General features: G+C 37.5%; 1 protein-coding gene across 1 annotated transcript in view; it reads left to right on the top strand.

Annotated features, from left to right (window-relative positions):
- The window catches only part of LOC126455743 (Down syndrome cell adhesion molecule-like protein Dscam2), a 408,979-nt gene that overhangs the window by 114,945 nt on the left and 277,190 nt on the right, over positions 1 to 16,844 (top strand). The gene's annotated exons all lie outside the window — the stretch shown is intronic.

Here is a 16,844-nt window from a genome sequence, read left to right as displayed (position 1 = left end):
CGTACCGTAGGCGCAACCAAAACGGAGGGTTATTTGTTGAGAGGCCAGACAAATGTGTGGTTCCTGAAGAGGGGCAGCAGAATTTTCAGTAGTTGCAGGGGCAACAGTCTGGATGATTGACTGATCTGGCCTTGTAACACTAACCAAAATGGCCTTGTTGTGCTGGTACAGTGAACGGCTGAAACCAAGGGGAAACTACAGCCACAATTTTTCCCGAGGGCATGCAGCCTAACTGTATGGTTGAATGATGATGGCATCCTCTTGGGTAAAATATTCCGGAGGTAAAATAGTTTCCTATTCAGATCTCCGGGCGGAGACTACGCAAGAGGACGTCATTATCAGGAGAAAGAAAACTGGCGTTCTATGGATCGGAGCGTGGAATGTCAGATCCCTTAATCGGGCAGGAAGTTCAGTGGCAGGAGGAACAAGACTTTTGGTCTGGTGAATACAAGGTTATAAATACAAAATCAAATAGGGGCTATGCAGGAGTAGGTTTAATAATGAATAAAAAAATAGGAGTGTGGGTAAGCTACTACAAACAGCATAGTGAACGCATTATTGTGGCCAAGATAGACATGAAGTCCACACCTACTACAGTAGTACAAGTTTATATGCCAAATAGCTCTGCAGATGACGAAGAAATTGAAGAAATGTATGATGAGATAAAAGAAATTATTCAGATAGTGAAGGGAGACGAAAATTTAATAGTAATGGGTGACTGGAATTCGGTAGCACAAAAAGGAAGAGAAGGAAATGTAGTAGGTGAATATGGAATGGGTGCAAGGAATGAAAGAGGAAGCTGCCTGGTAGAATTTTGCACAAAGCGCAACGTAATCATAGCTAACACTTGGTTAAAGAATCATAAAAGAAGGTTGTATACATGGAAGAAACCTGGAGATACTGACAGGTTTCAGATAGATTACATAATGGTAAGACAGAGATTTAGGAACCAGGTTTTAAAGTGTAAGACATTTCCAGGGGCAGATGTGGACTCTGACCACAATCTATTGGTTATGAACTGTAGATTTAAACTGAAGAAACTGCAAAAAGGTGGGAAATTAAGGAGATGGGACTTGGATAAACTGACTAAACCGGAGGTTGTACAGAGTTTCAGGGTGAGAAAAATGGAACAGTTGAGAAGAATGTGGAAAATAAATACAGTAAAAGAACAATGGGTAGCTTTGAGGGATGAAGTAGTGAAGGCAGAAGAGGATCAAGTAGGTAAAAAGACGAGGGCTAGTAGAAATCCTTGGGTGACAGAAGAAATATTGAGTTTAATTGATGAAAGGAGAAAATATAAAAATGCAGTAAATGAAGCAGGCAAAAAGGAATACAAACGTGTCAAAAATGAGGAAGTGCAAAATGGCTAAGCAGGCATGGGTAGAGGACAAATGTAAGGATGTAGAGGCTTATCTCACTAGGGGTAAGATGGATACTTCCTACAGGAAAATTAAAGAGATCTTTGGAGAAAAAAGAACCACTTGTATGAATATCAAGAGCTCAGATGGAAACCCAGTTCTAAGCAAAGAAGGTAAAGCAGAAAGGTGGAAGGAGTATATGGAGGGTCTATACAAGAGTGAGGTACTTGAGGGCAACATTATGGAAATGGAAGAGGGTGTAGATGAAAATGAAATGGGAGGTATGATACTGCGTGAAGAGTTTGAGAGAGCACTGAAAGACCTTAGTCAAAACAAGGCCCTGGGAGTAGACAACATTCCATTGGAACTACTGATGGCCTTCGGAGAGCCAGTCATGACAAAACTCTACCATCAAAATGTATGAGACAGGCGAAATACCCTCAGACTTCAAGAAGAATATAATAATTCCAGTCCGAAAGAAAGCAGGTGTTGACAGATGTGAAAGTTACCGAACTATCAGTTTAATAAGTCATGGCTGCAAAATACTAATGTGAATTCTGTACAGACAAATTGAGGAACTGGTAGAAGCCAACCTTTGGGATGATCAGTGTGGATTCTGTAGAAATATTGGAACATGTGAGGCAATACTGACCCTACGACTTATCTGAGAAGCTAGATTAAGAAAAGGCAAACCTATGTTTCTAGCATTTGTAGACTTAGAGAAGGCTTTTGACAATGTTGACTGGAATACTCTCTTTCAAATTCTGAAGGTGGCAAGGGAGAAATACAGGGAGCGAAAAGTTATTTACAATTTTTACAGAAACCAGGTGGCAGTTACAAGAGTCGAGGGACATGAAAGGGAAGCAGTGGTTGGGAAGGGAGTGAGACAGGGTTGTAGCCTCTCCCCGATGTTATTCAGTCTGTATATTAAGCCAGCAATAAATGAAACAAAAGAAAACTTTGGAATAGGTATTAAAATCCATGCAGAAGAAATAAAAACTTTGAGGTTCGCCAGTGACATTGTAATTCTGTCAGACACAGCAATGGACTTGGAAGAGTGGGTGAACGGAATGGACAGTGTCTTGAAAGAAGGATATATGATGAACATCAACAAAAGCAAAACGAGGATAATGGAATGTAGTCGAGCTAACTTGGGTGATGCTGAGGGAATTAGATTACGGAATGAGACACTTAAAGTAGTAAAGGAGTTTTGCTATTTGGGGAGCAAAAATATGCAGGTATTGTAATATGAAAATGCACATCAAAGATCTTTCCAAAACACATTCTCTCTCTCTCTCTCTCTCTCTCTCTCTCTCTCCCCCCCCCCCCCCCCTCCCTCCTTCCCCTTCCGCATTGCTATGGACAACAGTCAGGCTCATTTTCCTACAGTACATTGTATTATACGTTCAAATGTATGAATAGTAGTAGTATGGTATTCTGCCTTATGGCACGTCTTGTCATGGGTTAAGCCTCTTCCACTTTTATCTGTCCATAGCCAGTCTATTCATTTCTGAATCTTTGCTTCCTTTGACATTGTCCAGCATTTGATATCTTCTTCTTCCCCTTCCCATTTTTCCCTCCACCATTTGTTCTATTCCTTCCTTCAATGAACAGTCCCTCCTCAAATAACGTCCAATCCAGTTCTGTTCTCTCTTTCTGATGACTTTGAGCATGTTTCTGTCTTCTCCAACTCTTCTTAATACTTCTTCATTCCTTACTCGGTCTTCCCATTTCACTTTTACTGTTCTTCTCCATATCCACATCTCTAGTGCCTCCAATCTTCTTTCTTCTTGAATCCTTCTTCTGCTGTGGCAGTTCTTTCCCTAATTTCTGTTGAACAATACATATCATCAATTATTACACTTCCCAAGTAATTGAAGTTATTCACTTGCTCTATTTTCTCTCCCCCTATTTTCATATGGCATTTTCTCCCCTTTTCTCCAATGACCGTGCTTTTCGTTTTCTTCTTGTTAATCCTCATTCCATATTCTCCTAATTTTGTGTTTAGATCACTTAACATTTGTTCCATCTCTGTTGCACTCTCAGCCATCATGACCTTGTTGTCTGTATACCTTATACATTCTAGTCTCCGACCCTCTATACAAACTCCTCACCTTTCTTTTCTATTTGCCCTAATTTCTGGAGTCCCCATTGGATTCCCCTCCCAGAGATTTGATTTAGGGGAAGCTTTACCTCTGGAATATTGTACAAAGAGTTCCATCCCATGAACATCTAGGAAAATAATTCCAGTGGTGCTTTCCCATTGTCTTCCACTGTCCTCCACATCCTGTCGGCTCGCTGACCCAGTTTCCTACTGGCATTGGTTACCCAACCTCCTGCTGGGTTGCTCAGCTTAACAGGGGCACCACGTGTAGGTAGGATTGTGGAGAATTGAAGTGAGAGAGGCTAATAGAACTATACAATGAAGGCTTTCACGACCAGATGGTACTGTTGTTGATAATTCTTCCGGGTTATATGGCTGTGGTCCATGGAATTCTTCTGTTCCTAACATTTCATCCAATACTACGTTGGACATCCTCAGAGGTATGGCTGGTCCTGCTGAGTCACATAACCCGGAAGAATTATCAACAACAGCTAATAGAACTCTCTCGTTGAGTTCTTGTATTCGCATCTCACCCCCATTTTTAGCCAGAGTCACAAGGTTGTAGCAGAGACTCCTCCAGGTAATCTACCAGGAATGAAGGGAATAGTAACCAATTTCCATCAGTCATTATGAAAGAAATATTAATTCATGTCCTGACAATGTTGTGTCCACTGTTCCACAGATTTACTCTGCATGAGGCGGGAGGCAAGAATAGCGGAAACAGCTTTGTGAAGATTTGAAGAACAATTTTTCTCAAAATGGTGGTTGTCTAATGACAAGATCATTGAAACTGTTTGCAGTAATTATCACTGAACTGTAGTATAAGTAAAAACCTAATACACAACAAAATTAACTTCAAGTGCAAAACGAAACCATTATATTTGCTTGACAACTGCTTCTACTCAATAGAATTTTTAAAAATATGTATAAGGTGTGTGTGTGTGTGTGTGTGTGTGTGTGTGTGTGTGTGTGTGTGTGTGTGTGTCTGGCTGTAGTTAAATGTAATCATTGCCCATAAAAAAGAATTAGTGGTAGAAATGACTAATGTGAAGTACTGTCGTGAAAGTCGTCAGTAAGTTGTCATAATTTTCACTGTTAACAGATATTATGAGTGTAAACTAACTTGTTAGACATTACAGTGAGAGGCTACATTTATAATCAATTGAACAAGCAAACAATTCACCATCATTTGCGAATAATTCAAGGGAATGCTGGCCGGTAACTTCAGAAACCACAGGTATGTCATTAAGTAACAGTTACTGTCACTTTAGGGCCTTATCCAGGCCATGCCTTGAAAATTACTTGGGTTTACATGTGGAAATATCGGACTTTTGACGAATTTATCCAGCTGCATTCTCATGTGTTGTTAGAGCATACAACATGGTGAGACAAGCTTATGTTCTCCATGGGCAATATGTTGAATATTACAGCTTGCATAATTCAAAAGGTAGGATGTACTAATGAAAAAGGCTAGGAAGTCCTCATTGTTGTGTATGTGACTGATATGTTGACAAACACATTTTTTAAACTATGAGTCTTTACAACTAATAAATATTATTACTTTGTTCCAAAGTCTACATCATAATACCATCATCATTCTGTCTGAGTCTGTTTCTGAACAACCTGATCCTAAATTGACGATGATAGCTTGAGGGCTTATATCCATCATCACTTCCCTATCACATTCTTCTTTTTAAGCTTTTCAGCATGCCGCACAGACTGTGCCCATGCTACAGGTGGTATGTTGTCTGTTGCCTCATTGTGTATTGCCTCATACACAAGCAATTCAATGTTATCTTGAATGTTTAGTTTTTTCTCCCACATAGCTTTGACCTTTTGCTGGAATTAATTCCATGGAGCTACACTGACAGTGACATGTGGCTAAACACAAAACTGTGTGACACCTTTCATATACAAGGAAGTCAAGTTTGTATGTTCTGTCGTGTGACTGGTAGTAATTAACAAGATGCAGGAGATCAGCACGAGTCTGGTTTATAATGTGCTTAATATTTTAATGTTTAATCCAGGAATGATGATGTTTGTTTTGTGGGGCACTCAACTGCGCCCGTACGAAGTTCCAGTTTTTACACAGTCTAATTTTGACACAGTCCAATTTAGCCACTGTCACCGGTGATGATGAGGATGTTGATGATGAAATGATGAGGACAATAAAAAACCTAATCCCTGGGCAGAGAAAATCCCCAACCTAGCCGGGAATCGAACCCAGGACCGCATGATCGCGAGGTGGCAATGCCAGCCACTAGACCACGAGCTGCGGACTTAAACCAGGGAAAATTATCCACTTTCCTGGTGTTTGTGAATGTTGTTTCTTCTGTAACAGTTGAATTATAACTAGCAATGACTGACTTCAAAACAAGGTATGACAAGAATTGTGAATCACATCATGAAACTGACAATGTTCGTTTCTGAATGGTAGTCACTTCTGTTTTTCCTACACATAAATACAAGTTCATTCTCAGAAATAAAACCAGAAGAAGATTCAGCATGCAGAATAATTATCCGAGAACCTATTCCTATGAAAACTTTGGAACCCCCAGTACCATCTTCCAGCAGATCTTCCTGGAATGATTCTAATTGACCCATGTTCCATAAAGGTAATACACTGTTGAACTGCCTCCTCTTGTATTGTGAATCTTTTTGTGTGGTATGTTGTTTGTGCTGCACCTATGTCACTTCTTTGAACTAAAAACTTTGTTCTTAACATATCTGGAATGAATGTCTTTTAAAATTCTCTATATTGACGAAGTACTTACCATTGAAACCAATTTTCTCTTGCATAACTGCAACACGTTTTAGTGATGTTGGACATTCATCCTTCACACGGAACACTTTAAAACATCATTGTTAAAACCATCCACTTGTTCCTTGCGATTTCGATGCTTTCCAGGCAACACAAAACCACTTTTTCTACAGTTCCTACAGCTCTGATTCTTTCGTTTACAATTCTCTTTACAGTTCTCTTGCTGACACCATGTTATTCTGCAGTCCGTTCTTGTGTCTTCAAATGTCAACAGTAGGAGACGTGCTTTCAGATTCACGTTTGAAGAAGTTATAAATGCGGTAAATAATCCCCCTCTCCTGATTTTGAAGCACTTCATATTTATTGCCGTCACCTGACATTTTTCTTTAATCACACTTAAACATTTACAGATACACATTAACAGCTGTACTGCTACAAGAAAAACAAAAGAAAACAAACAAACAAACAAAAACTGACAGTTGAATAAATAATTTGGTTGTGGTGAAGTATGGCAACAATGCAGCATGTCTAGCTGCGACTCGCTGCTAGTCGCTTGGATAGAGAATGAATATTATTGCCTGCCATTGGCTAGTGGATGAGGGTACGCAGAATGGCTGAAAATTGGGCTGCCATCCTACGTGACGTGGACATTGCATTGCATTTATGATACTATATTCTCCGAAACTTATTTTGAGCAAGTTGCTCAGGAGCCCACTGAAGAGTGTAAATGGTTGCAAAAACATACTTGACCTCTTAACAACAAGTAATTCTGAGCAGAGAGGGAGCATCATGATGGATACAGGGATTAGTGATCACAAGGTTCATCGTAGTGAGACTGACCATTGCAACATCAAAATCCATGAAAGCAAACAAACAATACAGCTATTTAAAAAAGCAGATAAAAATGTAAGAGGCAGTCTCCACTCCTTCCCAACTAACTATGTAAGTGTAAAACAAATGTGGCTTCAGTTCAAAGAAATTCTGTATGAGGTAATTAAGAGATTTATAACAAATAAATTAATAAAAGCTGTTGCTATTCACTCATGGCGCACAAAATAGGTCAGAGCACTGTCACAGAAGCAATAAAAAAAGCTCGCCAAATTTGAAAGACCAAAAAATCTCCGAGATTGGTGATGTTTAGCTACTGTGATGAAGCTCTGTCTCAAATCAGACAGAAAATTGATAGAGATTCTTGTCTTACGTAGAGTACACCCCCAATAAGACAAAAGTCAATACCTTCACTTGCGCGGTACCAATGGCAATATTTCCAATGACACACCACTGAAAAGGAGTTGTTAATCACAGCTTTTCATAATAACTTCACCAAAGAAGACAGAGTAAATACTCCAGAATTCAGGTCAAGTACAACTGCCAACGTGGGTTGCTTAGTAGTAGATATCCTCGCCAAATGAGGTAGCTTGAAGCACTTCATAAAGGCAAATTTCCTGGTCTAGATAGTATAACAGTAATGTTGCCCACACAGTATGCTAATACAATAGCTCCATACTTATAAATCATATACAACCACTCACTTGACAAAAGATTTGTACCAAAAGACTGGAAAGTTACACCATACTCAAGAAAGGAATTTGCTGAATTACAGACCCATGTCACTAACGTCAGTTTGCAGTAGAAATCATGTAGTGTCTTCAAACATTATCAGTTAACTTGATGTTAATGGCATATTGACACAGTCTGCATGGATTCAGAAAATATTGTTCTTGTGAAACACATTTAGCTCTTTATTCGCACAAAGTAAAAAGTGCTATCGACAGGGAATCTCAAATTGATTCAGTATTTCTAGATTTCCAGAAGTCTTTGTACACCATTCCTCACAAGAGACTGCTAATCAAATTGTGTGCCTCTGGAGTATTGCTTCAGTTGTGCAGCTATTCATTATTTCTTTTCAGAAGGATCATAGAACGTAGCCATCAATGGAAAATCATTGAATAAAACAGAAGCAATATCTGGCATTCCCTAAGGAACTATTGTAGACCCTCTGCTTTTGCTAATCTACATAAATGATATAGGAGACCATATGAACAGCCCTCTTAGATTGTTTTTGGTTGTTTCTGTCATTTACTATATAGTAGAGTCATCAGAAGACCAAAACCAATTGCAAAATGACGTAGACATAACATGTGTATGGTGCGAAAAGTGGCAGTTGCCTCTCAATAAGGAAAAAAAAAAAAAGAAAAAAAAATCCATTAAACTTTGGTTTGATGATAAATCACACCCATTTAAAGGCTGTCAATTCAACTAAATATCTAGGAATTACAGTTACAAACAGCTTAAATTGCAATGATTACAGAAACACATTTCATTGTCAGAGCACTTATTTTTTAACTGTTGCCATCCTGAGGATCAAGGACATTTAAAAAGTTCAAAGAAAGCCATCTTGTTTTGTATTACCGTGAGCTAGGGTATGGTTGTCACTAATATACTTTTTGGTATTATGACAAACGCAGTCTGTGACTACTGATTAGACTTACTGTGTAATGATATTAGATCGGTGCATAAGTGCGTAGCATTTTTGTTTTGCGTGTTGTTATTCTTTTTTACTATTGGTGTATTTATAGATTGTAATTTTTTATTTGTAGTTTACTGTTGCTATTTGAATGTACATATTGTCATTTTGAGATAGTGAGTGGAGCTGTGGATGCTAGAAAATGGAATGCCAAGTGTAGATATCAGAACATTTCAAATGTATTCCTCTGTTTGAGTTCAGTAGACAGGTGACAGCAACAGCAGCCAGAAATATTTGTGTTGTGTATGAGGATAATGCCATTGGACTGCCATTGGACCTTCACTGCACAGTACTGATGACTGAATCACTAAAGCAGAGTTATTAAACACAGTTTTTCAAAATTCCTTTACCAAAGAAGATGAACTAAATTATCCAGCATTTGGATAAAAAACAACTGCCAACATGAGTAACTTAAAAATAGATATCCTCAGTGTAAATGCAGACTGACACACTTAATGATGGCAACAGAGCAAGAAAGTTGTTTATCACTTTAGTGAGGATTGTTTTGACTTTAGTGTACTCTCCACGTCCAGGAAGATGTTAAGGGTTTGAAGAAGATCATTTAAACACTTGAATGTAAAGTGATCGACATCAGTGTTCTCAAGAACTGGCAAATGCGATGAACTGTGGTCATCCCATCATTGTGCACTTTTTACCTGTGATGGGAAGGTTCAAAAATTGGGTATATGGGTACCACATACTCCAAGCCAGAATCACAAAAATCAATGGGTGGCCATATGTTAATCCGTGCTTGCCTGTCAACTGGCTTTTGAACAACACTGACCATTCCTATTCTGTATCATTACTGGTAATGAGAAATGGTGTCTTTATGCTAACAACAGCTACAAAAGAGGCAGAACAATGATTGGGGTCACAGAGATTGCTATGCATGGATGGACAATCAAATTTCAAATGGTACTACCAAGAAACGTTTTCTAGTCACACCAGGCCAGAAGAAAATGTGAAAAAGCCGACTATGACAGTGTGGTTGTGTGCTGCACGCAGGGGACGATATCATCGCAAAGGCAGCATACATAGTGGAAGTCACGGGAAAGAGACCCACGGGATGACCTAGACAGTGATGAACCGACACTACACAGTGATTCAAAGGCTATATGTATCCATTCAGTCATGGCCCATGATCGAACAAGATGGAGACAGTAAATCCACTCAGGAGACATCGTGTTATGATGTAGTTTGCATTATGTCTCTACAATTTAGTTTCTCCTTGCTATTAAAAAGTCTTAACCACTGCACTTGAACAATAACTGTTGGTTCGTGTACATAATTAAGAAACCATAGAAAGTACATAAAAACTCTTGACTTAAGAAAAGAGTTGACACAAGTCATGGAATTGAAAGTTACCCTAACGTTGGCAGGCTGTTGTAAATAGTGAAGGAGACTGTATTCTTAATGAATGAAGTCTACGTTACATTTAGCTGTTATTTTCATTAAACTTCTGGAAAAATGATACTAACTGATGCTCCAATCCAGTGCAAGAACATGTGAAACCCGGAAAGGATGTCAGTTTTTGCAACACTCAGGTACAATGAGGACTGTGGTGGCACAATGATCTGATATTGGACTAATTGCCCAAGTGGATGCCCTGAGAGATTTTATATGCATTCCTGTTAATTAGACCTGAGTGTTTGACTGAATGTTTCTTAACCCTCTTGTGGTTGATGGGACACGTACATCCCACTAAAGTAGTACATAGTTTTAAGCATTGGTACATCTGTATCTAGTATCTGTCTAGTGTGATGATGTAGTGAAATGTTTTTGGCACTTGGAGAAAAATACTACAGTCTACAGCATGGTTATATAGAAGGAAGTGAGTGATGAGACAGGATAGTAAGTGTTTTTCGGTGCCACAATCCATCTGTTTCATGAAAATCTGATCGTATCATCTTCTTCTCCATTCCAAGAAAGTCTGAACTAACCAATTGTGTTTTCTTTTACACATAGACATTGTTTTGAAATGTTACTACACACCTCAGTAATTCAACTGGTTTGTGCATAATTTGAATGTAGAGGGATGTTATACCCCACAAAATGTCACCAATTGTTGAAAATATTGGCATGTCAAAGTCATTTTCAAATGTTATGTCATAAACGTGTGTTCAGTATTTCAAGTTTTACATTGTTAAGAGAATAAATTTGTTTTGGTACTGATTTACTATATTTTTTCTATAATTGCCATCCTGATAAAACCATTTCAAAATCAAAAATTTCAAAACCATTTCAAAATCAAAAATTTCACCCAGAGAATCCTAGGTTCACATGAAGGCATGAATCTAGCTACGTTCATGGGACACATCTGTCCCACCTTACCAGTTTTCAAAGTCAGCTTAAAAAAGCTTTGTTAGTGAAAGTGAATTATTTTCCACAAAGAAAGACAATTTTTCACATTTTATTCTTCAAATAAAAGCAAAATAAATTTTAACCATGTAAGGGTTAAATAGCATAAGCTAAGGTTATAAATTATGAGACACAATTGCAAGCTAGTACTTAACCTGAGGAGGCAAAATGTTTAGTACATCTTGGAAGCACATATAAAGGAAAAATGTTGATTAGTCCTAGCGTTTGGAAATACTAGTTCCTTCATGGGGTGGATACAGGGTCTAAGTGACCAGCTCTTTCTTTTTAACCTTGTTTGACCTTATCTCTCACTCAACCTTATCACTCTCTCTTCCCTGAAGAATGAACTGTTCATACAAAAGCAAGGATAGTGTGCCCATTTTACTTTTATGTGTGTCCATCAGCAGTACTACAAATTTTGTTTCTGAAATTTGTGTGACTCGCCAATCTTTCAAAGTGACGCTGCGCAGTTACGTGCATCCCCTACATGCGGCACTGTCTGCCAGCCATGCAGCAGCAGCGCCACCTAAGCAGCCAGCCCCCCAGCGGCCGCTAGACTTGGACTCAGTTATGATTTGACTGTTAAAGTGTACACATGTCTTAGTTCGTTTACTTGGTCTGTGACTTTCATATATTGTGTCTTCCTTTAAATATATTTGTTCAACTTGAAGTTATTACAATATTGTTTAGTAGTTTACGTGATTGAATTTTCCTTTGATACAGTAAGATAATGTAATTCATTTACATAGAATGATCTTGCCTTGCTGACACCTCAGCAGCTTATTTTAATATATGCAAATCTATATTTGTAAGGGATTGTTTATAGATTTTAAAATACTGACTATCTATTGTATACATATGTTTGAAACAATAGTATTAACTGTAGAAGATCAGAAATTTACATGTCGTAATGCAGAAGTTCATGATCACAATACTAGACAAGTACAAAATTTCCATATGATAAACAGAAGACTGAATAAAGCAGCAAACAGTCCATATATTAATGGAGAAAAATACTTCAATGCACTGCCAAATGAATTGAAGGTAATAACAGGAGAGACATTCAAAAAACATTTAAAATCATGGCTCATTGAGCAGTGCTTCTATAGCCTACTGTAGAAACTAAAATCTAAAGTATTATTATGTCAAATAATTTGTACTACATTCTTAAGTTCCTATTATAAAGTAAATTTAGATAGTATACTGTTGAATAGTAATACCAATTGCTGTGCCTTTTTGTTTCATGCAAATAAATTACAAATTGCAAAATATTCTCTGGTAAGCATGTTTTGTTGAACTTAGTCTACTTTCTGTATTAATATGCAGCACATCTGAGAGAGAAAGACAACTTTGCAAATAAAATTATATTCGTAGATAAGGCAAAACACTTGCCGACAGAACCAAAGGGGACAGAAAATGTAAAATAAAGCTCCAGAACGTCCAGTATATCACTAATAAAATAGAGCAAGTTCCAGAATTTTTAGGAGGGAGCAAAGTCCACTTGAACATTGTTAATGAACTTCAATGTAAGATCCACGAGATGTGTAGTTTTAATCTAAATAATTACAAATCTGTTAGTGCACATTGTAGAAAGATACACAAAGGTGGTGGTATAGGCTTGCAAGTTAGAAATAATGTTCAGTGTGAAAACATTGATTGGGTTGGTGAACATGCTATGGAGATGGTCTTTGTATGAGCAGCAGTAAAAATGAAACTAGACAGAAAACAGCATGATAATTGTTGGCCTTTATGGATCACCCAATAGTGATGTAAATTAAGTCATCCACCATTTAGAATTAAATTCACATAAACTACCAACAAACAAAAAACAGGCTATAATAATTGGATTTGTGAACATACACTCTTTAAGCTACAATGTCAATTATCTGAGGGATTCTGGTGTGTAACACTGCTGTAACCATGTACACATAAATTTTTTACTATCAGAATAACTCATAACTCACAGTCTTCAATTCACCATATCAGTGCAAACATAAATGCGAAGAATTAATGGTGAGAGCTGTTAAGAAGTTTCTCATGGACAAAATATTGAGCAAGAGCTAATTAAGTCATGGAGATTAACATGAATCACAAAGCAGTTCCAAATAGTGGCTTACTCACTTATAAAATAAAAATTGACCATAATAAATTTAAGGAGGACCTTTGCACAAAGAATGGCAAAAGATATACACACCAGATGATATTAATGGAAAATGGGGTCATTGGCGTGAACTACTTAACTATAGTGGTAATGTCCAATAGTAAAGACACTAAGGAAATCAGATTACACAAAGAATCATAAAATTCCTCTAGAAATTTACAAATTGAAAATATAAAGAGATATGAATTTTCGATACTTCCTAAGAAAGTGTAATAGCAGCAGAACACCAGTAGAAAATTGATGAGTGAGCCAAAGATAGTTTGTGAGGCCTTCTTAAAACATTGTAGGGAGGCATGCAGAGAAGAAATTGTGGAACTAGTACTACAAAAACGCAGTTAAAATGAGTAATTCATCTTTCCTAGGGAGTGCAGCAGAATGTGAGATAATGAAAATAATCTTAGAACTCAAAATACAGGGTGACAATTATTGAGTTATATGGGGGGGGGGGGATGAAAATTATTAGGGCATGCACACATTCAGCATGTAAACGTCACTACAGATATTTGGATTTAGGTTATGATATGTTCAACAATATCCCTGACATCCCTGGTCATGTGGCACAGACGAATTGCAAGAGTCTGCATGACCCACTGAAGTGTCAGAACATTGATGCTGTCGATAACCTCCTGAAAGGCTGGTATCGGCTCAGCTACTGTTTTAGGGTTATTGCTGTACAGCTTGTCTTTAATACAGTTCACAAAGGTGTCACATGTGTTCAGATTTATAGCATATGGTGGCCAGTTGGGGCCCATGCCAGTTTCCTCTGGGTATCCCAGAGCCAGAATGTGGTCCCCAGAGTGCTCCTCCAGGACATCAAACACTCTCCTGCTTCGATGGGGGAGAGCTCCATCTTGAATGAATCAAATTTTATCAAAATCAGGGTCACTTTGGACAATGGGGATGAAATCATCTTCCAAAACCTTCATGTACCATTCAGCATTTACCATGCTGTCAAGGAATATTGCACCAATTATTCCCTGATTGGACACTGCACACCGCACAATCATCCATTGAGGGTGAAGAGACATCTCGATCATGAAATGAGCATGCTCAGTCCCAAAAATGCACCAATTCTGCTTATTAATGAACCCATCCAAATGAAAGTGGGCTTAGTTGCTAAAGAAAACCATATTCACATCAAAGTCCTGTTCATCGATTCTGATGACAATAGTGTTCCATGGCCCTGGGGCTTAATAGCTGACGGGTTGAATATTGTATGAGAAGAGATGCGGGTCTTGAAGAACAATTTGTCGCAATGTCTCCCGGTTGGTTCCCACTTGTGCAGCTCATCTGATCTATTTCCTAGGGTGGTTTTCAATACAGCATGTCTTCTCCATGTTTTCAGGTGCTTTCATTGTTTGGATGACTGACACTGCCAAAACTGTCATCGTGAAACTACCCATTCCCTCAAACTTGTGAATAAAATTCTTGATTGTTAGCACACTTGGACTGATTGTCTTCAGCATGAACTCAGTGACAAACTTCCTTTGACCTACAGTTTGGCTGTTATCACGCACATAGAAAGCCTTCACAAGGGCTATATGCTCAGGTACGCTGTACCGTACATTTTCATGTGCAAATAGCCAATAACAACAAGGCCGGATCGCATGAGCGTACTAATTCCCATCATGACCCATGGCCAATGATGCAGATTGAACATTCAGATGCAAACCATTCAGAAGTTATGATGATTTTATTTCATATATTTCAATAATTGTCACTCTGTAAGAACGTCTAGTGGCTCCAGTGACATATCATCTTTATGACAGAAAACACATTTAATATACAGTTCAGTTAGCCAGGGACCTTACCTGAACTCGTAAAAATTACTGAGATATGGTTCTTTAAAAAAATGGAGCAACCATTGGCATAAATAATTACGGGTAAGTTGCTTGAAAGATTAATTCTAGTACAAATGGATCTTTCTTCTGGAAACACAACATATTAAGCAATTCACAATGTGTGGATTCCAAATAGATCCACAATCACAGCAATAGTAATTTTTTTCCAATGAACTGCTAAACAGACTGGATGAAGGAAACAAAGTCACTGGGGCTTTCTGGATTTATCTTAGGCCTTTGATTCTGTAAATCATGAAGCACTATTATCCAAATTAGACATTTACGTTATAAGAGGAGAAACACTAAATTTCTTGAAGTTCTTATGTCCATGATAGAAGACAGTGTATGTTATGTTATGAGAATTAAAGCAAGATACTGATACTCAAATCAGCATACAAAACTTTCAACTGGAGAAGTATTCTTGGGCCAGCTTTGTTTCTTCTGTGTGGTAATGACATAAGACAGCTGCAAAACTCACAGCTGATGATACATCATTTATTATCTGAGGCCATACTACGCAGCTAGCATTCCAAAGTAATAAAGATAACTTTGAACTGATCAAATAGTGTCTAACAATGAATAAACTTACATTGTCTAATTATAACCAACCTCATATTGAATCACTGGCTGCAGTTGAAACTTCACGTAAACATAAATGTTTAGGCATTGTGATTGATGAACATCTTAAATGGAAAGAGCATATTAGCTACATCTGTAAAAAGATTAGCAGCATTCTTTATTTTCGAAAAGCCTCTCAAATATTAATATAGCTTGTCTTTAAAGAGTGTACTATTGATTAATCCACTTGCATTTGTAATCTGGGACTAAAATCTGGGATGGGGCACCAACAGTCTACAAGGATAGTACATTCAAGCTTCAGGTGAGAACAGTTAAGGCACTTGTTAATACAAGCAAATACTAGTCCTATAGGAATTAATTTAGAAAAAATTATAATTTACTGACTGTATATTCGTTGTATGCCTTTCAGGCAAATTTTTTTAAGAATGATGAAATAAGCATAATGAGTAGAGACATTTGTAATTACCATCAGTGAATCAGATGTGATTATCATAAAATACTGACTAATAAATGAACTACAATCACAGTCCCCTTAAAGCTGAAAGGTAATTCTCTGATAGGTTACCAAATAATATAAAGCAACTCCATAGAAATCTTTTTAGGTGCAAGTTGAAAATATTGTTTATGAAAATATGTTTGTACTCCCTCAAAGATTTCTGAGCTACATTGTCAGTAGTTCTACTTTTGAAGAGTGCAAGATATGAGTGGTGATACATGTTTATACAATAGTATGTCATGTGCTACTTATTGTATATGATCATTATATGTACGGTGGCGTGATATCATTTGTTTTAAATGTAGAAGTCTAAGAACAAGACAGTTAAGTTATTAAGGACAAATAAAGATTATTATTATTATTATGAAGATAATACAGAGACAGAAAAGTCACGTACTGCTCCTTTGCAGTGCCTCATACTACCATAACATTCTTTCTTCACTTTTATTTTTACCTAAAGCATAATAGTTCCTTGATGTAGGAAATGCAATACTCAAGAAGTATCTGTATGCATCAATGCCTAATGTTTTGAGAAATAGATCAGCCTTTTAGTTTAACTACCTACCTTTCTTCATTCTTCAGATTGCAGATGGCTTTTGTGAGTGATTGTTCTAATAGCCTACATCCTCAAAAGATGATAAATTGCATGCAGCAAAATT

Source organism: Schistocerca serialis, chromosome 2, assembly GCF_023864345.2.
Source record: "Schistocerca serialis cubense isolate TAMUIC-IGC-003099 chromosome 2, iqSchSeri2.2, whole genome shotgun sequence".
Lineage (NCBI taxonomy): Eukaryota > Metazoa > Arthropoda > Insecta > Orthoptera > Acrididae > Schistocerca > Schistocerca serialis.
This window is presented reverse-complemented; position numbering and strand designations above follow the sequence as displayed.